The 13,118-nt window shown below is 57.2% G+C and overlaps 2 long non-coding RNA genes across 2 annotated transcripts; both read right to left on the reverse strand.

Moving 5' to 3' along the window:
- Positions 1-25: 25 nt before the first annotated feature.
- On the reverse strand, positions 26-4,408 carry LOC144954998 (uncharacterized). Its single transcript, XR_013641464.1, has 3 exons — positions 4,337-4,408; positions 1,792-1,931; positions 26-128 (listed from the first exon to the last, which is right to left on the reverse strand). It is a non-coding gene; the product is annotated as an uncharacterized LOC144954998 (long non-coding RNA).
- A 108-nt stretch (positions 4,409-4,516) lies between these two features.
- LOC144955001 (uncharacterized) lies at positions 4,517-12,281 on the reverse strand. The gene is made up of 3 exons (XR_013641466.1): positions 12,042-12,281; positions 8,680-8,704; positions 4,517-4,572 (listed from the first exon to the last, which is right to left on the reverse strand). It is a non-coding gene; the product is annotated as an uncharacterized LOC144955001 (long non-coding RNA).
- Positions 12,282-13,118: the final 837 nt, after the last annotated feature.

A 13,118-nucleotide genomic window follows, 5' to 3' on the forward strand; every position in this document is an offset into this window, starting at 1 on the left:
GCCCCCCCCAAAGAGACCCCCTCAGTGAATGTGCGGGGGTCCCGGTGATGGTCGGACACTAGAAGGGCAACTCCATCTTCAACTCCTGCTGCTGTTCGGAGTCCTCCTGTGATGTGCGGGGCTTTGATCTACGAGGGAGAGAAGAGATGGGTGGGTGGGTGAGTGGGTGGGTGGGTGGGTGGGTGAGTGGGTGGGTGGGTGGGTGGGTGAGCGGGTGGGTGAGTGGGTGAGTGGGTGAGTGGGTGGGTGGGTGGGTGAGTGGGTGGGTGAGTGGGTGGGTGGGTGAGTGGGTGGGTGAGTGGGTGGGTGGGTGAGTGGGTGAGTGGGTGGGTGGGGTGGTGGGTGGGTGAGTGGGTGGGTGAGTGGGTGGGTGGGTGGGTGGGGGGGTGGGTGGGTGAGTGGGTGGGTGGGTGAGTGGGTGGGTGGGTGAGTGGGTGAGTGGGTGGGTGGGTGAGTGGGTGGGTGAGTGAGTGGGTGGGTGAGTGGGTGGGTGAGTGGGTGGGTGGGTGAGTGGGTGAGTAGGTGAGTGGGTGAGTGAGTGAGTCGGTGGGTGAGTGAGTGGGTGGGTGAGTGAGTGAGTGGGTGGGTGAGTGGGTGGGTGGGTGGGTGAGTGGGGGGGTGGGTGGGTGGGTGGGTGAGTGAGTGAGTGGGTGGGTGAGTGAGTGGGTGGGTGGGTGAGTGAGTGAGTGGGTGGGTGAGTGGGTGGGTGGGTGGGTGAGTGGGAGGGTGAGTGGGTGGGTGGGTGGGTGAGTGGGTGGGTGAGTGAGTGGGTGGGTGAGTGAGTGGGTGGGTGAGTGGGTGGGTGGGTGGGTGAGTGGGGGGGTGGGTGGGTGGGTGGGTGAGTGGGTGGGTGGGTGAGTGAGTGGGTGGGTGAGTGAGTGAGTGGGTGGGTGAGTGGGTGGGTGGGTGGGTGAGTGGGGGGGTGGGTGGGTGAGTGGGTGGGTGGGTGGGTGAGTGAGTGGGTGGGTGAGTGAGTGAGTGAGTGGGTGGGTGAGTGGGTGGGTGGGTGGGTGAGTGGGGGGGTGGGTGGGTGGGTGGGTGGTGGTGGTGATGGTGGAGGTTGGCCCATCAGATGATGACACACACGGTCACCCACCCACCCACACACCCACCCACCCACACGGCCATCGTGAACCCCACCCACCCACACGGCCATCGTGAACCCCACCCACACGGCCACCCACCCACACACCCACCCACCCCCCCACTCACCCACCCACCCACACGGCCATCGTGAACCCCACCCACACGGCCACCCACCCACCCACACACCCACCCACCCACCCACACACCCACCCACCCACACGGCCATCGTGAACCCCACCCACCCACACGGCCATCGTGAACCCCACCCACATGGCCACCCACCCACCCACACACCCACCCACCCACATGGCCATCGTGAACCCCACCCACCCACACACCCACCCACCCACATGGCCATCGTGAACCCCACCCACCCACCCACACACCCACCCACCCACATGGCCATCGTGAACCCCACCCACCCACCCACCCACACACCCACCCACCCACATGGCCATCGTGAACCCCACCCACCCACCCACCCACACACCCACCCACCCACATGGCCATCGTGAACCCCACCCACCCACACGGTCACCGTGAACCCCACCCACCCACCCACACGGCCATCGTGAACCCCACCCACCCACCCACACACCCACCCACCCACATGGCCATCGTGAACCCCACCCACCCACACACCCACCCACCCACCCACCCACGCGGCCATCTTGAACGACACCCACCCACCTCTCTCCCTCTCACCTTGCCCCACACGTGGTCTATTGTGACGTCATGGGGGAGGGGCCAGCCGTTGACGTGGAGGATGACGTCACCGACGCGTAGCCCCGCCCCCTCGGCCAGCCCTCCCGCGGTCACGTGACTCACCAACACTCCCAGGGCATCTGAGGACACGAGATGGTGGTGGTGATGGTGGTGGTGATGGTGGTGATGGTGGTGACGGTGGTGGTGATGGTGGTGGTGGTGATGGTGGTGACGGTGGTGGTGATGGTGGTGGTGATGGTGGTGGTGATGGTGGTGGTGATGGTGGTGGTGATGGTGGTGGTGATGATGGTGGTGATGGTGGTGATGGTGGTGGTGATGGTGGTGATGGTGGTGGTGATGGTGGTGGTGATGATGGTGGTGATGGTGGTGATGGTGGTGGTGATGGTGGTGGTGGTGATGGTGGTGACGGTGGTGGTGATGGTGGTGGTGATGGTGGTGGTGATGGTGGTGGTGATGGTGGTGGTGATGATGGTGGTGATGGTGGTGGTGATGGTGGTGATGGTGGTGGTGATGGTGGTGGTGATGGTGGTGGTGATGGTGGTGGTGATGGTGGTGGTGATGATGGTGGTGACGGTGGTGGTGATGGTGGTGGTGGTGATGGTGGTGACGGTGGTGGTGATGGTGATGGTGGTGGTGGTGATGGTGGTGACGGTGGTGGTGATGGTGGTGGTGGTGATGGTGGTGACGGTGGTGGTGATGGTGGTGGTGATGGTGGTGGTGGTGATGGTGGTGACGGTGGTGGTGATGGTGGTGGTGGTGATGGTGGTGACGGTGGTGGTGATGGTGGTGGTGATGGTGGTGGTGATGGTGGTGGTGATGGTGGTGGTGATGATGGTGGTGATGGTGGTGATGGTGGTGGTGATGGTGGTGATGGTGGTGGTGATGGTGATGGTGGTGATGGTGGTGGTGATGGTGGTGGTGATGGTGGTGGTGGTGATGGTGGTGATGGTGGTGATGGTGGTGGTGGTGGTGGTGATGGTGGTGATGGTGGTGGTGGTGGTGGTGATGGTGGTGGTGGTGATGGTGGTGATGGTGGTGGTGATGGTGGTGGTGGTGGTGATGGTGATGGTGGTGGTGGTGGTGGTGATGGTGGTGCTGGTGGTGGTGGTGATGATGGTGGTGGTGATGGTGGTGGTGATGGTGGTGGTGGTGGTGATGGTGGTGATGGTGGTGGTGGTGATGATGGTGGTGGTGATGGTGGTGGTGGTGGTGATGGTGGTGGTGATGGTGGTGGTGGTGATGGTGGTGGTGATGGTGGTGATGGTGGTGATGGTGGTGGTGGTGGTGGTGGTGATGGTGGTGATGGTGGTGGTGGTGGTGGTGATGGTGGTGGTGGTGATGGTGGTGATGGTGGTGGTGATGGTGGTGGTGGTGGTGATGGTGGTGGTGATGGTGGTGGTGGTGGTGATGATGGTGGTGGTGATGGTGGTGGTGATGGTGGTGATGGTGGTGGTGGTGATGGTGGTGGTGGTGGTGGTGGTGATGGTGGTGATGGTGGTGGTGGTGATGATGGTGGTGGTGATGGTGGTGGTGGTGGTGATGGTGGTGGTGATGGTGGTGATGGTGATGGTGGTGGTGATGGTGGTGGTGATGGTGGTGATGGTGGTGGTGATGGTGGTGGTGGTGATGGTGGTGGTGGTGGTGGTGATGATGGTGGTGGTGGTGGTGATGGTGATGGTGATGGTGGTGATGGTGGTGGTGATGGTGGTGGTGATGGTGGTGATGGTGGTGGTGATGGTGGTGGTGGTGATGGTGGTGGTGGTGATGGTGGTGGTGGTGATGGTGGTGATGGTGGTGGTGGTGGTGATGGTGGTGATGGTGGTGGTGGTGGTGATGGTGGTGATGGTGGTGATGGTGGTGGTGGTGGTGATGGTGGTGGTGGTGGTGATGGTGGTGGTGGTGGTGATGGTGACGGTGGTGACGGTGGTGGTCATTAGTGGTAGTTGTGGTGGTTGTTGTTGTGGTTGTTGTTTTGGTTGTTGTTGTTGTGGTTGTTGTTATAGTAGTAGTTGTTGTGTTGGTTGTTGTGGTTGTAGTTGTAGTTGTTGTTGTAGTTGTTGTTGTTGTTGTGATTGTTGTTGTTGTGGTTGTTGTTGTTGTTGTGATTGTTGTTGTTGTGGTTGTTGTTGTTGTTGTTGTTGTGATTGTTGTAGTTGTTGTTGTAGTTGTTGTTGTTGTGATTGTTGTTGTTGTGGTTGTTGTTGTTGTTGTTGTTGTTGTTGTGGTTGTTGTTGTTGTAGTTGTTGTTGTTGTTGTGATTGTTGTGATTGTGGTTGTTGTGGTTGTTGTTGTGGTTGTTGTTGTTGTTGTAGTTGTGGTTGTTGTGATTGTTGTGATTGTTGTTGTGGTTGTTGTGATTGTTGTGATTGTTGTTGTAGTTGTTGTTGTTGTTGTGGTTGTTGTTGTGATTGTTGTTGTGATTGTTGTTGTAGTTGTGGTTGTTGTTGTGATTGTTGTTGTGATTGTTGTTGTTGTTGTTGTAGTTGTTGTTGTTGTTGTTGTGGTTGTTGTTGTTGTTGGTCACCGCGCTCGATGCTGAACCCGAGCCGCTGACCCCTGCGTGACCTCTCCAAGTAGCAGAGCCGAAGCCCCGCCCCTTCTGGCCGAAGCCCCGCCCGTTCCGGCCGAGGCCCCGCCCCTTCCGGTCGAGGCCCCTCCCCTTCCGGTCGAGGCCCCGCCCCCTGCCCCTCCTCCCGGCCAACGTCGTCGCAGGAGAAGGCCGGGTTGTCGATGCCGCATTTCACGCCGCGTCTGATTGGTCTACGGGGTCGTGGTGGGGGGGGGGGGCATGGGGGCGGGGCATGGGGAGTGGGGGCGGGGCATGGGGGGGGGGACATGGGGGGGGGACATGGGGGGGGGGGACATGGGGGGGGGACATGGGGGGGGGGGACATGGGGGGGGGGACATGGGGGGGGACATGGGGGGGGGGACATGGGGGGGGGACATGGGGGGGGGGGACATGGGGGGGGGGACATGGGGGGGGGGACATGGGGGGGGGGACATGGGGGGGGGGGACATGGGGGGGGGGACATGGGGGGGGGGACATGGGGGGGGGGGGACATGGGGGGGGGGACATGGGGGGGGGGGACATGGGGGGGGGGGACATGGGGGGGGGGGACATGGGGGGGGGGGACATGGGGGGGGGGACATGGGGGGGGGGGACATGGGGGGGGGGACATGGGGGGGGGGACATGGGGGGGGGACATGGGGGGGGGGGACATGGGGGGGGGGACATGGGGGGGGACATGGGGGGGGGGGACATGGGGGGGGGGACATGGGGGGGGGGACATGGGGGGGGGACATGGGGGGGGGGGGACATGGGGGGGGGGACATGGGGGGGGGGGGACATGGGGGGGGGGGGACATGGGGGGGGGGGGACATGGGGGGGGGGACATGGGGGGGGACATGGGGGGGGGGGACATGGGGGGGGGGACATGGGGGGGGGGACATGGGGGGGGGACATGGGGGGGGGGGGACATGGGGGGGGGGGACATGGGGGGGGGGACATGGGGGGGGGACATGGGGGGGGGGGGACATGGGGGGGGGGACATGGGGGGGGGACATGGGGGGGGGGACATGGGGGGGGGGACATGGGGGGGGGGGGACATGGGGGGGGACATGGGGGGGGGGACATGGGGGGGGGGACATGAGGGGGGGGACATGGGGGGGGGGCATGGGGGCGGGGCATGGGGAGTGGGGGCGGGGCATGGGGGGGGGGACATGGGGGGGGGACATGGGGGGGGGGACATGGGGGGGGGGACATGGGGGGGGGACATGGGGGGGGGGGGGACATGGGGGGGGGGGACATGGGGGGGGGGGACATGGGGGGGGGGACATGGGGGGGGACATGGGGGGGGGGGGACATGGGGGGGGGGACATGGGGGGGGGGACATGGGGGGGGGGACATGGGGGGGGGGGGGACATGGGGGGGGGGACATGGGGGGGGGGACATGGGGGGGGGACATGGGGGGGGGGGGACATGGGGGGGGGGACATGGGGGGGGGGACATGGGGGGGGGGGACATGGGGGGGGGGACATGGGGGGGGACATGGGGGGGGGGGGACATGGGGGGGGGGGACATGGGGGGGGACATGGGGGGGGGGGGACATGGGGGGGGGGACATGAGGGGGGGGACATGGGGGGGGGGACATGGGGGGGGGGGACATGGGGGGGGGGGACATGGGGGGGGGACATGGGGGGGGGGACATGGGGGGGGGGGGACATGGGGGGGGGGACATGGGGGGGGGACATGGGGGGGGGGGACATGGGGGGGGGACATGGGGGGGGGGGGGACATGGGGGGGGGGGACATGGGGGGGGGGACATGGGGGGGGGGACATGGGGGGGGGGGACATGGGGGGGGGGGGACATGGGGGGGGGACATGGGGGGGGGGGACATGGGGGGGGGGGACATGGGGGGGGGACATGGGGGGGGGGACATGGGGGGGGGGACATGGGGGGGGGGGGGACATGGGGGGGGGGGGGACATGGGGGGGGGGGACATGGGGGGGGGGACATGGGGGGGGGACATGGGGGGGGGGGACATGGGGGGGGGGGACATGGGGGGGGGGACATGGGGGGGGGGACATGGGGGGGGGGACATGGGGGGGGGGACATGGGGGGGGACATGGGGGGGGGCATGGGGGGGGGACATGGGGAGGGGGACATGGGGGGGGGACATGGGGGGGGGGACATGGGGGGGGGGACATGGGGGGGGGGACATGGGGGGGGGGACATGGGGGGGGGGGACATGGGGGGGGGGACATGGGGGGGGGGACATGGGGGGGGGGGACATGGGGGGGGGGGACATGGGGGGGGGGACATGGGGGGGGGGGACATGGGGGGGGGGACATGGGGGGGGGGACATGGGGGGGGGACATGGGGGGGGGGACATGGGGGGGGGACATGGGGGGGGGGACATGGGGGGGGGGGGACATGGGGGGGGGGGACATGGGGGGGGGGACATGGGGGGGGGGGGACATGGGGGGGGGGACATGGGGGGGGGGGACATGGGGGGGGGGGACATGGGGGGGGGGACATGGGGGGGGGGACATGGGGGGGGGGACATGGGGGGGGGGGACATGGGGGGGGGGGACATGGGGGGGGGACATGGGGGTGGGACATGGGGGGGGGGGACATGGGGGGGGGGACATGGGGGGGGGGACATGGGGGGGGGACATGGGGGGGGGACATGGGGGGGGGGACATGGGGGTGAGTGAGTGAGTGGGTGGGTGAGTGAGTGGGTGAGTGAGTGAGTGAGTGGGTGAGTGAGTGAGTGGGTGGGTGAGTGAGTGGGTGAGTGAGTGAGTGGGTGAGTGAGTGGGTGAGTGGGTGAGTGAGTGAGTGGGTGGGTGAGTGAGTGAGTGGGTGAGTGAGTGGGTGAGAGGGTGAGTGAGTGAGTGGGTGAGTGAGTGAGTGGGTGAGTGGGTGAGTGAGTGGGTGAGTGGGTGAGTGGGTGAGTGAGTGGGTGAGTGAGTGGGTGAGTGGGTGAGTAAGTGGGTGAGTGGGTGAGTGGGTGAGTGAGTGGGTGAGTGGGTGAGTGAGTGGGTGAGCGAGTGGGTGGGTGAGTGGGTGAGTGAGTGGGTGGGTGAGTGGGTGAGTAAGTGAGTGGGTGAGTGAGTGGGTGAGTGGGTGAGTGAGTGGGTGAGTGGGTGAGTGAGTGGGTGAGTGAGTGGGTGAGTGGGTGAGTGGGTGAGTGAGTGGGTGAGTGAGTGGGTGAGTGGGTAAGTGGGTGAGTAAGTGGGTGAGTGGGTGAGTGGGTGAGTGAGTGGGTGAGTGGGTGAGTGGGTGAGTGAGTGGGTGAGTGAGTGGGTGAGTGGGTGAGTGAGTGGGTGAGCGAGTGGGTGGGTGAGTGGGTGAGTGAGTGGGTGAGTGAGTGGGTGGGTGGGTGAGTGAGTGAGTGAGTGGGTGGGTGAGTGGGTGAGTGGGTGAGTTAGTGAGTGGGTGAGTGAGTGAGTGAGTGGTGAGTGAGTGGGTGGGTGAGTGAGTGAGTGGGTGAGTGGGTGGGTGAGTGAGTGGGTGAGTGAGTGAGTGGGTGGGTGAGTGAGTGAGTGGGTGAGTGAGTGAGTGAGTGAGTGGGTGAGTGAGTGGGTGAGTGAGTGAGTGAGTGAGCGGGTGAGTGAGTGAGTGAGTGGGTGAGTGAGTGGGTGAGTGAGTGAGTGGGTGAGTGAGTGAGTGAGTGAGCGGGTGAGTGAGTGAGTGAGTGGGTGGGTGAGTAAGTGGGTGAGTGAGTGGGTGAGTGAGTGAGTGAGTGAGTGAGTGGGTGAGTGAGTGGGTGAGTGAGTGAGTGAGCGGGTGAGTGAGTGAGTGGGTGGGTGGGTGGGTGAGTGGGTGAGTGAGTGGGTGAGTGAGTGAGTGAGTGGGTGAGTGAGTGGGTGAGTGAGTGGGTGGGTGAGTGAGTGGGTGAGTGGGTGGGTGGGTGAGTGAGTGGGTGGGTGGGTGGGTGGGTGGGTGAGTGAGTGAGTGGGTGAGTGAGTGGGTGAGTGGGTGAGTGAGTGAGTGAGTGGGTGAGTGAGTGGGTGGGTGAGTGGGTGAGTGAGTGGGTGAGTGAGTGAGTGAGTGGATGAGTGAGTGAGTGGGTGAGTGAGTGGGTGGGTGGGTGAGTGAGTGAGTGGGTGAGTGAGTGGGTGAGTGGGTGAGTGAGTGAGTGGGTGAGTGAGTGGGTGAGTGGGTGAGTGAGTGGGTGAGTGAGTGGGTGAGTGAGTGGGTGAGTGAGTGGGTGAGTGAGTGAGTGAGTGGGTGAGTGAGTGGGTGAGTGAGTGAGTGGGTGAGTGAGTGAGTGAGTGGGTGAGTGAGTGGGTGAGTGAGTGAGTGAGTGGGTGAGTGAGTGGGTGAGTGAGTGGGTGAGTGAGTGGGTGATGCTACTCACGTTGCTGAGAATTCGCGATCATAGTCTGCAAAAGAATGAAAAATGTTCCTCACAGACACAGACAAAGTTCCCCCAGGTAGCCTCTAGCAGGGCTGTAGGGGCAAGTGCAGTTACACAGACACAGACAAAGTTCCCCCAGGTAGCCTCTAGCAGGGCTGTAGGGGCAAGTGCAGTTACACAGACACAGACAAAGTTCCCCCAGGTAGCCTCTAGCAGGACTGTAGGGGCAAGTGCAGTTAGTGTAGTGTAGTAGTGTATAGTGTAGTGTATAGTGTAGTGTAGTAGTGTATAGTGTAGTGTATAGTGTAGTGTAGTAGTGTATAGTGTAGTGTATAGTGTAGTGTAGTAGTGTATAGTGTAGTGTATAGTGTAGTGTAGTAGTGTATAGTGTAGTGTAGTAGTGTATAGTGTAGTGTATAGTGTAGTGTATAGTGTAGTAGTGTATAGTGTAGTGTAGTAGTGTATAGTGTAGTAGTGTATAGTGTAGTGTAGTAGTGTATAGTGTAGTGTAGTAGTGTATAGTGTAGTAGTGTATAGTATAGTGTAGTAGTGTATAGTGTAGTGTAGTAGTGTATAGTGTAGTAGTGTATAGTGTAGTGTAGTAGTGTATAGTGTAGTGTAGTAGTGTATAGTGTAGTAGTGTATAGTGTAGTGTAGTAGTGTATAGTGTAGTAGTGTATAGTGTAGTGTAGTAGTGTATAGTGTAGTAGTGTATAGTGTAGTGTAGTAGTGTATAGTGTAGTAGTGTATAGTGTAGTGTAGTAGTGTATAGTGTAGTAGTGTATAGTGTAGTAGTGTATAGTGTAGTGTAGTAGTGTATAGTGTAGTGTAGTTGTGTATAGTGTAGTAGTGTAGTGTAGTAGTGTATAGTGTAGTAGTGTATAGTGTAGTGTAGTAGTGTATAGTGTAGTGTAGTAGTGTATAGTGTAGTGTAGTAGTGTATAGTGTAGTGTATAGTGTAGTGTAGTAGTGTATAGTGTAGTGTAGTAGTGTATAGTGTAGTGTAGCAGTGTATAGTGTAGTGTAGTAGTGTATAGTGTAGTGTAGTAGTGTATAGTGTAGTGTAGTAGTGTATAGTGTAGTGTAGTAGTGTATAGTGTAGTGTAGTAGTGTATAGTGTAGTGTAGTAGTGTATAGTGTAGTGTAGTAGTGTATAGTGTAGTGTAGTATTGTATAGTGTAGTGTAGTAGTGTATAGTGTAGTGTAGTAGTGTAGTGTAGTAGTGTATAGTGTAGTAGTGTATAGTGTAGTGTAGTAGTGTATAGTGTAGTGTAGTAGTGTATAGTGTAGTGTATAGTGTAGTAGTGTATAGTGTAGTGTAGTAGTGTATAGTGTAGTGTAGTAGTGTATAGTGTAGTGTATAGTGTAGTGTAGTGTATAGTGTAGTAGTGTATAGTGTAGTGTAGTAGTGTATAGTGTAGTGTAGTAGTGTATAGTGTAGTGTAGTAGTGTATAGTGTAGTGTAGTAGTGTATAGTGTAGTGTAGTAGTGTATAGTGTAGTGTAGTAGTGTATAGTGTAGTGTAGTAGTGTATAGTGTAGTGTATAGTGTAGTAGTGTATAGTGTAGTGTAGTAGTGTATAGTGTAGTGTAGTAGTGTATAGTGTAGTGTATAGTGTAGTGTAGTGTATAGTGTAGTAGTGTATAGTGTAGTGTAGTAGTGTATAGTGTAGTGTAGTAGTGTACAGTGTAGTGTAGTAGTGTACAGTGTAGTGTAGTAGTGTACAGTGTAGTGTAGTAGTGTATAGTGTAGTGTAGTAGTGTACAGTGTAGTGTAGTAGTGTATAGTGTAGTGTATAGTGTAGTAGTGTACAGTGTAGTGTAGTAGTGTATAGTGTAGTGTAGTAGTGTACAGTGTAGTGCAGTAGTGTACAGTGTAGTGTAGTAGTGTATAGTGTAGTGTAGTGTATAGTGTAGTGTAGTAGTGTACAGTGTAGTGTAGTAGTGTACAGTGTAGTGTAGTAGTGTATAGTGTAGTGTAGTAGTGTATAGTGTAGTGTAGTAGTGTACAGTGTAGTGTAGTAGTGTATAGTGTAGTGTAGTAGTGTACAGTGTAGTGTAGTAGTGTATAGTGTAGTGTAGTAGTGTATAGTGTAGTGTAGTAGTGTATAGTGTAGTGTAGTAGTGTACAGTGTAGTGTAGTAGTGTATAGTGTAGTGTAGTAGTGTATAGTGTAGTGTAGTAGTGTATAGTGTAGTGTAGTAGTGTATAGTGTAGTGTAGTAGTGTACAGTGTAGTGTAGTAGTGTATAGTGTAGTGTAGTAGTGTATAGTGTAGTGTAGTAGTGTATAGTGTAGTGTTGTAGTGTACAGTGTAGTGTAGTAGTGTATAGTGTAGCGTAGTAGTGTATAGTGTAGTGTAGTAGTGTATAGTGTAGTAGTGTATAGTGTAGTGTAGTAGTGTATAGTGTAGTGTAGTAGTGTATAGTGTAGTGTAGTAGTGTATAGTGTAGTAGTGTATAGTGTAGTGTAGTAGTGTATAGTGTAGTGTAGTAGTGTATAGTGTAGTGTAGTAGTGTACAGTGTAGTGTAGTAGTGTATAGTGTAGTGTAGTAGTGTACAGTGTAGTGTAGTAGTGTATAGTGTAGTGTAGTAGTGTATAGTGTAGTGTAGTAGTGTACAGTGTAGTGTAGTAGTGTATAGTGTAGTGTAGTAGTGTATAGTGTAGTGTAGTAGTGTACAGTGTAGTGTAGTAGTGTATAGTGTAGTGTAGTAGTGTATAGTGTAGTGTAGTAGTGTATAGTGTAGTGTAGTAGTGTACAGTGTAGTGTAGTAGTGTATAGTGTAGTGTAGTAGTGTATAGTGTAGTGTAGTAGTGTACAGTGTAGTGTAGTAGTGTATAGTGTAGTGTAGTAGTGTATAGTGTAGTGTAGTAGTGTACAGTGTAGTGTAGTAGTGTATAGTGTAGTGTATAGTGTAGTGTAGTAGTGTATAGTGTAGTGTAGTAGTGTATAGTGTAGTGTAGTAGTGTACAGTGTAGTGTAGTAGTGTATAGTGTAGTGTAGTAGTGTACAGTGTAGTGTAGTAGTGTACAGTGTAGTGTAGTAGTGTACAGTGTAGTGTAGTAGTGTATAGTGTAGTGTATAGTGTAGTAGTGTATAGTGTAGTGTAGTAGTGTACAGTGTAGTGTAGTAGTGTATAGTGTAGTGTAGTAGTGTATAGTGTAGTGTAGTAGTGTATAGTGTAGTGTATAGTGTAGTAGTGTATAGTGTAGTGTAGTAGTGTATAGTGTAGTGTAGTAGTGTATAGTGTAGTGTATAGTGTAGTAGTGTATAGTGTAGTGTACAGTGTAGTGTAGTAGTGTAGTAGTGTATAGTGTAGTAGTGTGTAGTGTAGTGTATAGTGTAGTAACGATAAAACTCACATTTTCTTTCATTTTCTTCATTTTTTTGCGTCTCCTTCATCTGTCTCTCTCCCCGTTTCTCTCTCTCCCCGTGTCTCTCTCCCCGTGTCTCTCTCCCCGTGTCTCTCTCCCCGTGTCTCTCTCCCCGTGTCTCTCTCCGTGTCTCTCTCTCTCCCCGTGTCTCTCTCTCCCCGTGTCTCTCTCCGTGTCTCTCTCTCTCCCCCGTGTGTCTCTCTACCTGTGTCTCCCCGTGTCTCTCTCTCCCCGTGTCTCTCTCTCCCCGTGTCTCCCCGTGTCTCTCTCCCCGTGTCTCTCTCCGTGTCTCTCTCTCTCCCCCGTGTGTCTCTCTACCTGTGTCTCCCCGTGTCTCTCTCTCCCCGTGTCTCTCTCTCCCCGTGTCTCTCTCTCTGTGTCTCCCCGTGTCTCTCTCTCTCCCCCGTGTGTGTCTCTGGTCTTTATCTGGCCCCTTCACCACCAACAACTCCCTTCCTCCCTCCCCTGCACCACCACAAGTCCCCTGCTCAGGTTAATCATTCCCCACTCACTCCCTGGCGCCTCCACCAGCAGCAGCAGCAAAGACAAGCGCCTTGAACGCGCAGAGTTCAACTACAAGCTGGGCAAACCAGGGCACTCACAGGCTCAGTGAGCCTCGCTGAGACCCTGGGAATTTGTGGGTCTCTGTGGGTCTCTGTGGGTCTCTGTGGGTGTCTGTGGGTCTATGTGGGTCTCTGTGGGTCTCTGTGGGTGTCTGTGGGTCTCTGTGGGACTCTGTGGGTCTCTGTGAGTCTCTGTGGGTGTCTGTGGGTCTTTGTGGGTCTCTGTGTGTGTCTGTGGAACTCTGTGGGTCTCTGTGAGTCTCTGTGGGTCTCTGTGAGTCTCTGTGGGTGTCTGTGGGTCTCTGTGGGTCTCTGTGAGTCTCTGTGGGTCTCTGTGTGTGTCTGTGTGTGTCTGTGGGTCACTGTGAGTCTCTGTGAGTCTGTGGGTCTCTGTGGGTCTCTGTGAGTCTCTGTGGGTGTCTGTGGGTCTCTGTGGGTGTCTGTGGGTCTCTGTGGGTCTCTGTGTGTGTCTGTGGGTCACTGTGAGTCTCTGTGAGTCTGT

The sequence above is a fragment of the Lampetra fluviatilis genome, unplaced genomic scaffold, assembly GCF_964198595.1.
Source record: "Lampetra fluviatilis unplaced genomic scaffold, kcLamFluv1.1 SCAFFOLD_275, whole genome shotgun sequence".
In the NCBI taxonomy this organism is placed as follows: domain Eukaryota; kingdom Metazoa; phylum Chordata; class Hyperoartia; order Petromyzontiformes; family Petromyzontidae; genus Lampetra; species Lampetra fluviatilis.